Source organism: Penaeus vannamei, chromosome 42 (genome assembly GCF_042767895.1).
Source record: "Penaeus vannamei isolate JL-2024 chromosome 42, ASM4276789v1, whole genome shotgun sequence".
NCBI classification, from domain to species: Eukaryota; Metazoa; Arthropoda; class Malacostraca; order Decapoda; family Penaeidae; genus Penaeus; species Penaeus vannamei.
Genome location: NC_091590.1, coordinates 19209105 through 19224104, shown reverse-complemented (window position 1 = coordinate 19224104; position 15000 = coordinate 19209105).

The window sequence follows — 15000 nt, the reverse complement described above, 5'->3', positions numbered from 1 at the left end:
GCTCCAAGTTACTGTAGAGTACCATCGTGAATTCAGGCATGGGCTTCTTTCCTGTTCAGGAGTGAGGCAAGGCTGTGTCATTGCACCAACAATTTTTAATACTTGCATGGACTGGATACTGGGCAGAAAGGTTACTGACCTTGACTTTGCTGATGTTGCTATCCTATCTGAGTCTATGGAAACTCTTATGATCTCTTTATGCATTTAGTAATGAAGCATAGCCCTTACATCTAGAGGTCTCTTGGACCAAGACCAAGATCCAGGACTTTGGGGACTTGCTAGAACCTATATGGTTGGTATGTGCTTGTGGCGAGTACATTGAAGTCACAGAGAGGTTTACATACCTTAGTAGTGTAGTTCATAACTCTGGGTTGTCAGAATAGGAAGTCAGCAGACGGATTAGCAGCAAGGGTCATGAACTGAGTGTTTGGAGATGCCAATACCTGTGCAGAAGGACCAAGCTATACATCTTCAAGCCCTTGATAATGCCAGTTGCTATACTGTAGTGAATCCTGGACATTATCTTGTGCCTTCGGAGTCTCATCTTGATGCCTTTTGTAATAGGTCCTTGCGCCGGATCATGGGGTACTGTTTGCGGGACCATGTGTCCAACCAACAGTTGCACTGTGAGACTGGCACAGGACCTACACAATCTGCGATTGCCAACTCAGGCTATACGGCCACCTGGCTTGTTTTCCTCAGGATGATCCTGCCCATCAGGTTGTCTCTGTCTGAGACAACCCTGGGTGGAGGAGGCCTGTGGGACGACCTAGGAGGTCGTGGCTTGGGCAGATCGACCAAACCTGTCATGAAGAGCTTGAGATGGACCGAGTCCCTGCCTGGCAGCTTGCCATGAGGGACCCCAAAAGGTGGAAACAAAGGGTGAATGCGCCCCCGTTGGCGTTAGCTCCTGGATGATGATGGGTGAATATACACCCCAAGATTTGCCAAATCCTTGGCAAACTGTAAATAGGAGTACATAGCAATTATGTCCCTCCATCTTAAAACTAACTGATTTAAATATATCTTTTCTGGTAGTTTATCTGGTTTATCAATCTATCCATATCATGCGTTTATTCCTAGTCTGCAATGATGTGTGACATTCAAAACAAAATCATGAGCGATGCTAAGAAATCCACTACTCCCTGTGCCAAAAAAGGAGAAATGCCTCCAAAAGTGCAAAGCCGAATGGGAAAATGAAACTGAATGGCTGGGAGTTGTATGAGACCAGTAGATATGATGGTACATTTAAATCTTCTGACATTCCTTGCGAATCCTTACATATTCAATTTATAAAATATAATTCAGCCCTACATTTATTAAGTATATAATACAGTCTTTCAATTGAGAAGTATAACACTCAGTCCTATATTTGTGAAATATAAAATTTCATCCTTCATTTGTGAAATATAACATTTGACGATTCACTTGTGAAATATTTCCCAACACCATACATATGAATGAAGTATTAGACCGGATCTTTATAGTTCCCTAGTGAGATCCGAGATCTATTACCATGATTTCGTTTCTTAATTTATACAATTTGGTTTCCGATTTCTTCCTCAGTTAAGCAAAGGTCGGTCTACCTGCTAAACATCCTCTGGCAGTCCAAGGTACATGAAACGAGGGGGTTCAGTAACCCCATTCCCGTACTTAAACTGCGTTACGAAAACATCCATACATGGACTACCGAGTAGTATAATTACATTGCAGGGCGCTTCCTTAAGTTTCCATTGATGGTTGTTTGGTAGTTGCATCACTCATTGTCGTGGGATTCACTACAAGGAATCGTGTAATATCATCTTTGTCCAGCCAGTGAGCTGTGGTGCATCAAACTAGAAAGAATAAATAAAGTGTAACTTTAAAAAAGTTTCCTCGTTGCAGTTCCATTACATCATGGTTCAATGTCTATGGATGACATATATTAGTATTGAGTGTCATGAGTGTTCAGATTATATTTTCTTTGAGAAAAAAGTTCTATCATGATGTATAATTGAACTAATTCACATAATTTGATATCTACCTTAGGGTTGAACATTAGCTACCAGGGAGCATTCTTTACTCTGCTTTGGTTCATATAGGTTAATGAGAGATGATTCAGTCAGGCCAGCAAAGAACAAAAGCTATGTTAAGATATGGTGAACGTAGGAAGAGGATTTATGGTTACACTTTTGGACTGGTCAAATGAATAGTTAAAAGAGATTAGTTCCGTTTTTCCAGTTACATCAGCTCATGTAACTAAAGTGGTTGAACTTGTTTCTCAAAGATTCCTTTTTCAGAGGCATCTCCCTGTCATCAGTGCCTACATGCTAACCCTGAAAATGGGAAGACCAGATCATTGGTTCATAGCAAATTCTACATCAGAGATGGTTGTAACATCTCACGGAAAGAAAACATTGGAAAAAGCATGGGAAATTGCAACTGACAAACACCTACATGGTGAAGCAGTTTCTTGATGACATTCAAGGAAGTCCAGGGGCCGGTTTCACTAACATCCGATCGTAACGCATTTACCAGCGGTCATTTACCAATGCTTTTACCAGTGATGGCAAGGCGGGATTCATGAATGAATGGTAATTTGGATATGCTGAGTTACAATCATAAATCGACTCATTCTAATGGTAGCCAACAGAGGGCTCTAGTAAAGCAATTCAACCAATCAGCGAGCACTCTACATAGTCTTTTAGGTTCTTTCGGCCAATCACGTAACATGTAAACAGAACTAGACACAGCGAGATTGATTATATAATCGTCAAAGCTATAACACTATTTAGGCACATGTTGAAAAAAAGAATTTATCTATTTGATATTCATCATTTGGGTATATATCTACTGTATAGTTACCAGTGATCTGACCACTGGTAAAATTTACCGTGGTAACTCCGTTGGTAAGTTGTTAGTGAATACCACCGCTGTCTGTTTACCATGGTAACTATAGTTACCAGTGATTTTACCATCGTGTGTTACTGAATCTAGGCCCAGGATAGGGAGATTCCACCTGGCAGTATCGATGGTTTCTGCAGTGCTGTCAGATACCTTCAGCAATTGTGGCATTGCCATTTTATTTCTTCTTATTATTATTATCACTTTAGATATGTTGATTACAAGCTGGTTATCTTCAAGGAAGAGCAAAGGTAATGATGGACACTAAAGCAATATCCTCAATGCTGGTTGCTCTGTTAATGACTAAATTGAACAGATTTGTGCTTGCCTCAAAATTGGACTCATTATTAATATTAAAAAACAATAGAACTATTGCACTAGCCAGCTTAAGGGAAACATTTTCTTAACGCCCAGTTCTATGGGAAATGGCAGTAAACTCAGCATTGTTTTCCCCCTATGAGCAGAACACTGCTGCAGAATAGGCAAGGGTCATGAGTCAGTCAAGGGATTATGGCCAAATTATACGGACGAGATTACTAATATCCATCCTACTCAGCCATCTGCTAACCCAAGTCAGAGCCAGTGATGGCTAAGCAGTCAAACGTACCACCTGACCATAATACTACAACAGTAAGCTAAGAGATCTCAGGGGAGCTAAAAGAAGCATAGAGACTGGATGCATTTGCCATCAACCCTGACTTTTAGGAGAAAACTGGTATGGACTGAGATAGGAGGTACTTCACCGTCCATAGAGGTACCTATGTCTTTATTATGGCACTGGTTCCGATGGTTAGGACTGCTGCAGTTGAACAGTGGTTGCAATCCAGAAAAAAGAAGTCCTGTTTATCCATCGTTCCTCACTGCCTCATCAGAGGCTCACCATTTATCTGCATAATCATAGAAAGTGCGATTGATGGGCTAACATAGGTTATCTAGAGTGATAGATGAGTCCCATATCTTCATGTTATACATTTTCAGTTTGAATGCCTCGTTAAGGTTGGAGATACTGATAATTAAAAGGGTAAGAAAAGGAAATGTATGAAAGGTAGAAAAGAGTTAACAGAGGTTGTTTCATTTGTTCTGTATTCTAAATCTGCATGGCTTGTATTACCAGAAGGGCAGTGAGCTGCAGTATTTCTTCTCAGGTACATTATTCTATCTTTGCAAAAAAAAAGAAAAGAAAAAAAAGTACCATGCTTCTATTGTTTTTAATCAGAAGATTTGAATTCCATACCATATACATATTTAGTAAAGTCCAACATAATTATACATGTAACGTTTAGGCTGTCTCTTCTTTCTAATCAGTGTGGAATTTTGTTTTTGTTCAATAATAAATTCCTTTGCAGATTCCTAAAACCCAACTAGTTTACTTAAAAAGTAGTGATATTTTCCGTAAGACCCCTTCTCCGTTTTCCTGCTTTAAGAACAATGGAGAGATACATATTTATGCCTTGTTCTCGTAGAATTTAAGTCAGTAGTGTAAAGCAAGTCTTTTTTTTTTTTTTTTTTTTTGTCGTTTAACTTGAAATAATTTACATTTTGCTTCCATATATGCATATTTTTTCTCTTATTTTCGTGATGGCATCTTTTCGCCTTCGAAATGAACGCCAAAAGTCAGATTTAATTTAATTTACGTGTATTCATATTAACTATCAACATTATATACAGATTGTCCAGCTATACAAGTCTAAATAGGAAAGGAGGAACAAGAACAAAGTGAGGAAAAGAAGAACTTAAGCGAGCTTTTGCTGACCTCCTCTCACTACTCTCTCTGGATAAAAATAAAACTGGAAATGTTACGTGGATATACTGCCAGGTAATACCACCTGCTCGATGGAGAGCTCCCCTGCACAAGTTTGATTTCCTTCCCCTGCATTCTGACGTTAATATCAACATCACCGTGTTTACCAATACATTTAGATCGGAGGAGATGGAGATTCCAGCAATATTGGTCCCACTTGAAGCTTCCCCACATTTCGTTCATTACACTTCGCTAATTGCTCGCCTTTTAGGTTGCATGAGTGCAAATACCAGAGGAAAGGGAAGAAGAAATGCATATTTCTGTCTCCTTTTTTAGTCTGTCTATTTTTCCTTTTAACTTTCCTCTCTCTCTCTCTCTCTCTCTCTCTCTCTCTCTCTCTCTCTCTCTCTCTCTCTCTCTCTCTCTCTCTCTCTCTCTCTCTCTCAGCGGATGGAAAGGAAATGTTAGTGATGGACGAGCAAGAAAATGATGCGTTCGGGCTGAAAAAGAGAGAGGCGAGAGGCAATGAGGAAGAGTGATGGCTCCGAACATGCTAAAGAGAATGTCATGTATAGAAGCCGGGGGAGAGCAGAGGACAGCGTCTGATGGAGGGCATGTGTGTGTGTGTGTGTGTGTGTGTGTGTGTGTGTGTGTGTGTGTGTGTGTGTGTGTGTGTGTGTGTGTGTGTGTGTGTGTGCGTGCGTGCGTGCGTGCGTGCTTGCGTGCGTGCGTGCGTGCGTGTGCGCACGAGAGAAAGAGCAAGCTACTTATTTGATGCCCCTATAGTTGGAAGAAAAAATCTTGTGGTATAGATTGATTTGTTTTATTTTCTTCATGTTTGGCTCACTTTGTAAGTTGGAGTTACTGAATTATTGACATTAATTGCTGATGAGTACTATCATCATATTCATTAATATTTCTGTTATTACTATTTTTGTTTTTGTCATAATTTTTATCATCGTCATCATCAATATTATTATCATTATCATTATTATTCATTATGATTATTGTGATTATTATTTTTATGATGATTATTATCATCATCGTTGTTAATATAATTACAATAATAATCATAATCATCATCTTTATTATCGTTAGTATTATTATTACCAATATTGTTATAATTAGCAATATCTTTATTATTATTAATCATTATTATTATTATTGTTGTTATTGTTATTATTGTTGTTGTTATTATTATTATTGTTATTATTATTACCATTATTACTATTATCATTATAATTATTATCATCGTTATTATCGTTTTATTGCCATTATCATAATTATTACCAACATAATAATAATAGTAATTATTATTATTATCATTATTATTATCATTACCATCTTTCTTGCTGTTGTTATTACTGTTATTATCATGATTATAATTTTTTATCATTATTATTATTGTTGCTGTTGTTACTGTTATTATTGTTTTAATTATCATTATTATTATCATCATAATAATTATTATCTTTATCATTAATATTATTATCATCATGATTTTTATGTTATTATTTTTATCATTATTATTATCGTTATTATCATTATTATCGTTATTATCATTATTATCATTATTATTATCGATATTATTATTATCATTATTATGATTAATATTATCATTGACATTATCATCATTATTATTACTAACATTATTATCAAGATCATTGTTTTATTTTTATTATTATTATTATTATTATTATTGTTATTATTATCATCATCAGTATTATTATTATCATCATCATTGTTATTGTTATTATCATTATTATCATTTTGTTATTATTATTGTTATCCTGAATATTATTACTTCTACCACTATTATTACTATCATTATTATTATTACTATTTTGATTTTATTGTTTTTATTATTTTTTTAATATTCTTATTATTGTTATCATTCTTACATATATTTTTTATTATTATTTTTATCATTATCGGCATTATCACCAACGTTGTTTTCATCCTTATCCTGATTTTCATTATTATTACTATTATTTCATTATTATTATTATTATCATTATTATTTATTTTTGTTATTTTCTCTATCTTTACTGTTATCATTACTGTTATTATAATTATTATTATCATTATTACAATAATTATCATTGTCATCATCATCATCATCATTATTATTATTATTATTATTATTATTATTATTATTATTATTATCATTATTATTGCTATTATTATTGTTGTTGTTGATGTTATCATTATTATTATCAGTATCATCATCATCATTACCACCACTACGATCATCATTATCATTATTGTTATTATCATCAGGATTGTTTTTATTTCTATTATCATTATTATTGTTATTATCATCATATCCATTATAATCATTATTAGTATAGTTAATATTATTGTAATCAACACGGTCATTAGCATTAGCATTACCCTAATGTTATCATCAATATCATTATAATCACTATCATTACAAATAGGTTTATTAGTAATACTATCAGAATCACCACCATTATCCTCATAATCATCGTATATATGAATAGTATAATAAAACATATTCTAGAACAGCTATGATGATGGAATACTACTTTTACCTCCGCCGACAAAGAGAAAATCGAGTTATGGCTCTTGCAAAAATAACGCGGAAACAACACAATTACATTTTTATATTCCTCTCTCATTAGCATGAGAATTAAGAATCGCCGGAAAAGTTTACTTCAAAGGGAGTTCATTACAATCATTTTTAAAAGATACGACGAGAAATTTTAAGCCAGATACTCACTTATTCTATAATAATTTTGCTTAGTTTTGCAAACAAACGCAGTGAGAGACTTTAACAAACATTTTAGAAGCAAACGGACAAAAAAAAAAAAAAAAAAAATAGATCAGAAGAGTAAGTTGGCATAACTAAATTACTCTTAGAGCGAATTACGTGTAATTGTTGCACCACCAATAAATTGTCCTAAATCTGAAACTGGACTGGTCGTTATTAAAGTTCTGTCATCACAGATAATAATGATAATGATAAAAAAATAATTATGATAATAACAATGACAATGATAAAAATGATAATGATAAGGATAATGATAAAAATAATAAATGATAAATGATAATGATAAAAAACTTTAATTATGATAAATTATAATGATAAAAAAATTAATTATGATAATAATAATGATTATGATACTGATACTGATAATGATAATAATGATACTGAAGACGATAATAACAACAACAACGACAATAACAATAATGATAATAATAATAATAACAATAATAATAATAATAATAATAATGATGATGATAAATAAAAAATAATAACAATTATTATGATAATGATGACGAATATCAAAGATAATGTCAATTTTATTGATAATAACGATAATGCCAACAACACAATACTAATATTCTTTGTTATGAATATCACTCTAACTATGGCTGAGGCGGAGATCGTGACTAATAACTGTCGCTGGAAAGACAAGGATAAACTTGATTTGTGAATGACTTCTCATGATCAGGCATAGCACATACACTACAAATAAATGGTAATAATGTAATTCATAGGTACATCCAAATAAAAGAAATATAAGTGTTTATACACACAAACACACACACACACATATGTGTGTGTGTGTGTGTGTGTGTTTGCGTGCTTGCGTGTGTATGTATACAATGCATGGGTTTCTAATAAAAAGAAAGGAGTTGGGCTGGGGAATCTTCTATGTTGTGGCCTCTTGCTAACTATCCGCACATGAGGCAGGCAGCGCGGCAGGATGCGTGAAAAACAGAACTCGTCTTCCGTCACCATAATAACACCTGATCCCATCGTAAACTACTGGTGTAAATCCATAAATTATTTAGTGCATACCAAGAGTTGACATGATTTACCTTGCCTAAAATTACTACAGTACATGCTTGCCCGAAACCAATGAGTCATGCGTCTTTGTGGTATAACGGAAGTAAGTACTGGAATACTAGTACATATACTTGTGGTAGTGAGAATCAATTCTAAAATATCCAGCTGACTTACGAATGGGTTACACTAAGTCTCAAGCTAATGGAACATATCGCCATGCAGATCGGTTATTCACCCTTTGTTGCGACCCCAACCACACCTGATCTCACCAGCCAGCATCTGAAATTAAGAAAAAAATTATATGCAGTTATGTATTTCTCGGCAGATTTTAGTTGATTTGCATATAATGTAAATGTGATGAAATCAAGGTAATTTAGGTTATTTAAAATGTCTTCAAATCACAAATAACTCGTTAGATTTCCACAATATAATTAAAGTTTGATAATGTAAGGGCCTGATGACCCCATAAAAAGAGGCAGGCAACCCCATTTGGGGTCATGACCCAGGGTCGGAGATTGGCCATAAAGAAGCACAATTGAGGCTATAATGCCAGCAAGAGGACAAACAAAACAATGCAATTGTGTCGGGGAACAGCTAGCTCGTGATCTGTGATCAATGGGCATACAGCGAAGCCATCACGTGTCGGTCCCGGTGTGTATGTCTGGCACCTTGAGCGCTGACTCGATCTTGTCGAGAGCTATGAGTCGGTCAGATAATGGAAGAAATGTCAACTATAATAATCTGAAATTCATGCATAAAACTGATGAGTAAATCAAAGTGAGGATAGAATGAGTAAAGAACGTTTTACTTGAAACAAAGAGTTTCACAGAGTTAGAAGTTAGCGAAGAGAAAGGGAGTATATGGCTGAAATTGTCTTATTTTAACATCCTGTAGGGGGACGATGTCAGTTTGTCCTTTACTTTGTGTATATAATTCTCTCCCCACCGATAATTATCACTTTCCACATTAAAAATGACAGTAATAATAATAATAATAATAATAATAATAATAATAATAATAATAATAATAATAGCGGTAGTAGCAGTAGTAATAAAAGTAATAAGAATAACAATTATCATAATAATGATATTAATACTGGTAGAAATAATAATAATGATAATGGTGATGATGATCATAATAGTAATAATAATGATAATGATAACAATAACAATAATAATAATGATAATGAAAAAAAATCGAAGTAATATAAATAACAATAATGATAGTAAAAATATCGATAATAGTATTGATAATGAAAATAAAATTCATGTTGTTAATAATAAGAAAACAATGATTGTGATCAAAAGGATAACGATGATAATGATGATGATGATATAATAATAATAATAATGATAATGATTATTATTATAGTAATAATAATAATAATAAATAACAATAATAACAATAATAACAATGACAATGATGATAATTATAATGTTAATGACAGTGATAATGAACATGAAGTCGATTTCTATGATGATGCTAATAGCAGTAGTGATAATGAACAAAATAGCAATAATGATAATCATTATGATGATGATAATTATGACAATTGTATTAGTAGCAGTAGTAGTAGTAACAGTGAACACGATAATAATGATAACAATAATGATGATTATCATGCTAATAATAGTAATAATAACCATAACATCAACAGTAACGGTACTAACAACAACAATAATAATTATAATGATAATAGTAATAATAATGATGATAATAAGAATAACAATAATCATAATAGTGACAATAAAAGTGATAACAGAAAAAAAAACAATAATAGATAATAATAATAACAATGGTAATGATAACAGTAATTAGAATAATGATAGTAATAATGGTAATTAAAAGTACTGAAAACCATAATAATAAGAACAACAATGATAATAGTAATAATAATGATGATGATGATAATAAAGGTAATAAAAATAGTAATACTAATATTAATGATAATGATGATAATAATAATAATAATAATAATAATAATAATAATAATAATAATAATAATAATAATAATAATAATAATAATAATAATAATAATAATGATAATAATAATATTAAATAATAATAATGATGATAATAATAGCAATTACAATAGTAATAATAATAATAATAATAATAATTATAATAATAATAATAACAATAATATTAATGATAGTAAAAATAACAAAATGATAATGATAACAAAAATAATGATTATAATATTAAAAAAGGTGATGTGGATAAGCATTTTAATAATAATGATAATGCCAGTAACAAGCACAAATAATATTGAAGAGAGGAATGTTTGTGTGAATAACCAGTTTCTGTATTCAGAAGAGAGTAAATTCAGACCGATGAGTTTCACACAAGAAGAGAATAAATAATTAAAAGCAAAGAGATAATCCTATAAATCCTGAACTTTAGAAGCTCACTAAAAACTTTTTAATCTTAATATAATCTCAGTTTATTCGCGCTGGAATTACACAATGTGAGAAGTGTGTGCTAAGATAGCAGGGTACTGGCACTGTGCCGACTATAACCTCTCTTTCTTTGGTTACTGTACCAGAACAAAAATATTTATTTTCATTTTTATTCCAACACCTATAAAATGAAACGAACAAAATAAAGTCTTTTCGGTGATAACCTTTTGAAGCAGATAGCACTTTCATCTCGTAAAAAGCACACACAACTGCACAGATTTTTTTCATATGATTTCCATATGACGGAACGTTTTTTTTTTTTTTTTCTTATTCTTCTTCTTTTTGCCTGAAAATTGCACCTGCAACTCCCATAGCTGTGTACTGAAACTAGAAAATGCCAAGTACTCTAAACTTAAAATATATTCTCAATTTATTTTACCGTTCTAGTGAGCAAACCTAAAAACATTGGGTCGAAACTTTTAAGTAAACATTTCAGGCTTTATTCCACCGGGGGCAGCAGACTGTTGTCGGAATGTGTTATTCCAGCAACAAATGCTTACATTTACTGGCAGTTTAAAGGCTGCTTCAGTGAGAGGCGCTGTAGACATTCTGTCTTGTTCCTAGGCAGTCTTACATCGGCCGGGGGGAAGGAAGAAAAAAAAAAGAAAAAGAGAAAAGGAGAGAGACGGCGAGTGGCAGACAAACAAGCAGAGAGAGAGAGAGAGAGACGCATCAAGTCGAAAGGATCAGCATCCTGTCTGGTGCTCTATTTGATTACAAGTTGGCAGAAGACAAAACAAACCAGCGTATGCTTTATTGCGCTCGACGTTACAAACGTTTTCAGTATGGCAGGATTACTTCTAAATTAAACACTTTTGGATGATTGGTTCTTTACGCGGTGCCCAAAGGATATACATTCACTAATTGTTGCATACTTGTCTGTGTGTAGATAGATAGTTAAATATACAGATTGACTAATAGATGGACATAGAGAAACACACACACACACACACACACACACACACACACACACACACACACACACACACACACACACACACACACACACACACACACATACCGTATAGAGTCCATTAGGTGCTTAAAAGAAGTAACCGCAAAAAACAATTCATATATGGAGATATTCGCATAGCGAATGATACGCCACTCTGACTGCGGATTATCCTCTCTTTTTTATATTTTCTGCTCGCTCTGTAATGGATTAATCTTCGCTTCCAACCGGGGCACGTTGATCACTCTGAATCGGAGTATAAATCAAGTCCATCGGTTTGTGGAGTCAGATGTGCAGGGAAAAAACTGCCTGGTCTTTTCTCAGGCCTGCCTTTCGCTTTCGGCATCTCGACTTACGGCAGTTGGCCTAGTGATTTTAAGTGCGTGCAGACTTATTTCCTATATAGACCGGTTCATATCCTGGGGACTCTGGTATCTGTTAAAGCCTAATTAGGCTACCTTATTTTCTCGAAGTCGATTTTTGTTTTTGGGGGGGGAAGCTTAACTCATTCTGAACTGTATTTTTCTTGTTGCCGAGGCCCCCTTTTCTCTCCCAGTTACTGTTTCTGTTTCGCTATTTCTTCGTTTGAAGGCTGTTGAAGTTTCGCACATTTTGAATTCCACTTCTACTCTGACATTTAATCACGCATCTAGGATCTGGTTGCTAAGATGACGTATAAGTACCTCAACTCATTTTCACAAAAAGTCTAAAGAGTCTTTTAATGTAAATAAGAAAATAATACTTGTAAACGCAAACGGAGTGTGGAGGGGAATACCAATGCCAAGAAGGGGCTATACTGTAAAAATGTTAAAATCGTTTACATAAAACAACTGATATGCTGGGTCACAGTACAATTAAAACTCGTAGACTGCATTATCTAATACAATTTTAACGAATATAATCATAACCCCTGTTTTAGATGTTTCACATATTCAAAATACATTCCAGTTGAACGATAACCAGGGAAAATACAACTCTATCCTCCCATAGGTAACACAGTCAAAATGTAGAAAATTTAATGGATTGGAAGAATGGATGCAGACTGATGAATTGGTGTAGGACACAAGTCATTTCTTCTGAAGATTTACAGAGAGAACGCGAGAGAGAGATATAGAGAGAGGATGAGAGGTAGAGGGAGAACGAGAGGGAGTGGGGGAGGGGGAGGGGAACTGGAGAGCAGGGAGGAGGGAGGAGGAGGAAGGAAAGGGAGAGAGAGAGAGAGAGAGAGAGAGAGAGAGAGAGAGAGAGAGAGAGAGAGAGAGAGAGAGAGAGAGAGAGAGAGAGAGAGAGAGAGAGAGAAAGCATTTAGAGAAATTTTCAACCGAAAAGACCAAGAAGCTCGATAACTGTTTCTGCATGGTTGTAACGTTAATTACCGTTGCGTAAATACAAATTGAAACAGGTGTCAGATTCGCCGCTGATTACAAAGCTGTTTCCATCTGTTCCTGTGTTTGGATATGCAAGGGGGAGGACGGCGCTACTGCAGCTCCAAGAGAAACAGCAAATATTCATAGCAAATACAAGAGAATGGTGAGATATTAGTAGTAGCAGTGTTAAAAGTAGTTTAGGTAGTTATACTAATAATAGAAGGAGTGGTAATAACAACAGTCGTGGTGATGGTGGTGGTATTATTATTATTATTATAATTATTATTACTAATATTATTATTTGTAGTAGTAGTAGTAGTAGTATCAGTAGTGGAAGAGGCAGCAATAGCACAGCAGAAACAGTAGCAATATTAACTAACAGTAATATTAAAAGTTATTGTAGTAATAGTAGTAGAAGTAAAAGCAGTACTGGTAGTAAAAGAACCAAAGGACTGCAGAAAACAGCGGGGGAACGCGAAGGAAAGGAAGACAGGGAAAGGGAATGAGAGTCTTTGTTGTCTGTTTCACACTCGAGCCGTATTTGTTCAGCGAAAAGATTATCACAAACGATCAAGCAGTCAAAGGCATTTTACGTAACTTTTTTTTTCTCTTTCAGAACGAAAATATAGGAAGAAAGAAGGAAAATCAAGTAAGGAATGAGGAACTTATAAAGAGCAGCATGGGGGAATCACAATAGCAAAGGTGATATATAAAACAAGTAAATAGCGAAACGAACTATGTGCACTTACACACGGAAATCCAGTACAACATTTTGACTGCTCTCTAATTGGCAAACGTTCCAAACCACCTTCGAGTATTTTAAGGTAGGTGGGAGAGTCGTAGGTGCTGTCACTTGTGAGCAACAATGTAACTAAAAAAAAAATGTCCCGTCAGTCACCCTGCGTTGATGAGTAAGTAATTAGATGTCAAAGTAATGTTTTACAAAACTTAGGACTAGATTTTTTTTTTCATCTTTATTATATATATATATATATATATATATATATATATATATATATATATATATATATATATATATATATACACTTTTTTTTTTTTTTCTTTTCTTTTTTCTTGCATGGAGCAGCAGAGCTTTTCCATAGATAGCTATTGATGTTCACAAACGCAAGTGAACAAGACAGATATAACATAAATGTGCGTTACTGGAACCATAGCACCTTGGAGACGTGCTGTGGTATAGTATTTTGTGGACTTTTAATAGGGGATATAAATTTTCTTAGCTGTACATTATTTTAAGCAATTCTTCAGCGGCTACTTAAGGCTACGTAAACGCATAGGAATTAGATGTTTGTGTTTTTATTTCTAGTTCATGTTTTTACCCATAATAGGTGCCTTGATAGAAGCAATATTTTAAATTTCTGGGTGTGGGTACAGAATAGGCTAAGAGCGGATGACTGGCGTGGCTCTTAGTTGGCAGAACCTGAGAAACTGCGTGGATTAACTAAGAAAATAGCTCTATTACGTAAATATGATATATAGGTATCTTTATTGCAATTCTGAGATCCAATAAAATTCTTAATTTGTTTTGGATAAACCGTTCTGCCGTAGCAGTATTTCCTACCGAAGAATATTTCTTATGTTTGATTAAAGAGATTGAGGTATTCACAGGCATGGCATATATTGTTTTCAAAGCATAAAAAGTAACTTTCTTATATATCTATATGCACTTTTCATATTTATGTACAAACATTTAACGGCAATGAATAAAGAAGCTCCAACTGAGGATGAGATAAACGTATTAATGGCACGGTGGTCCAATA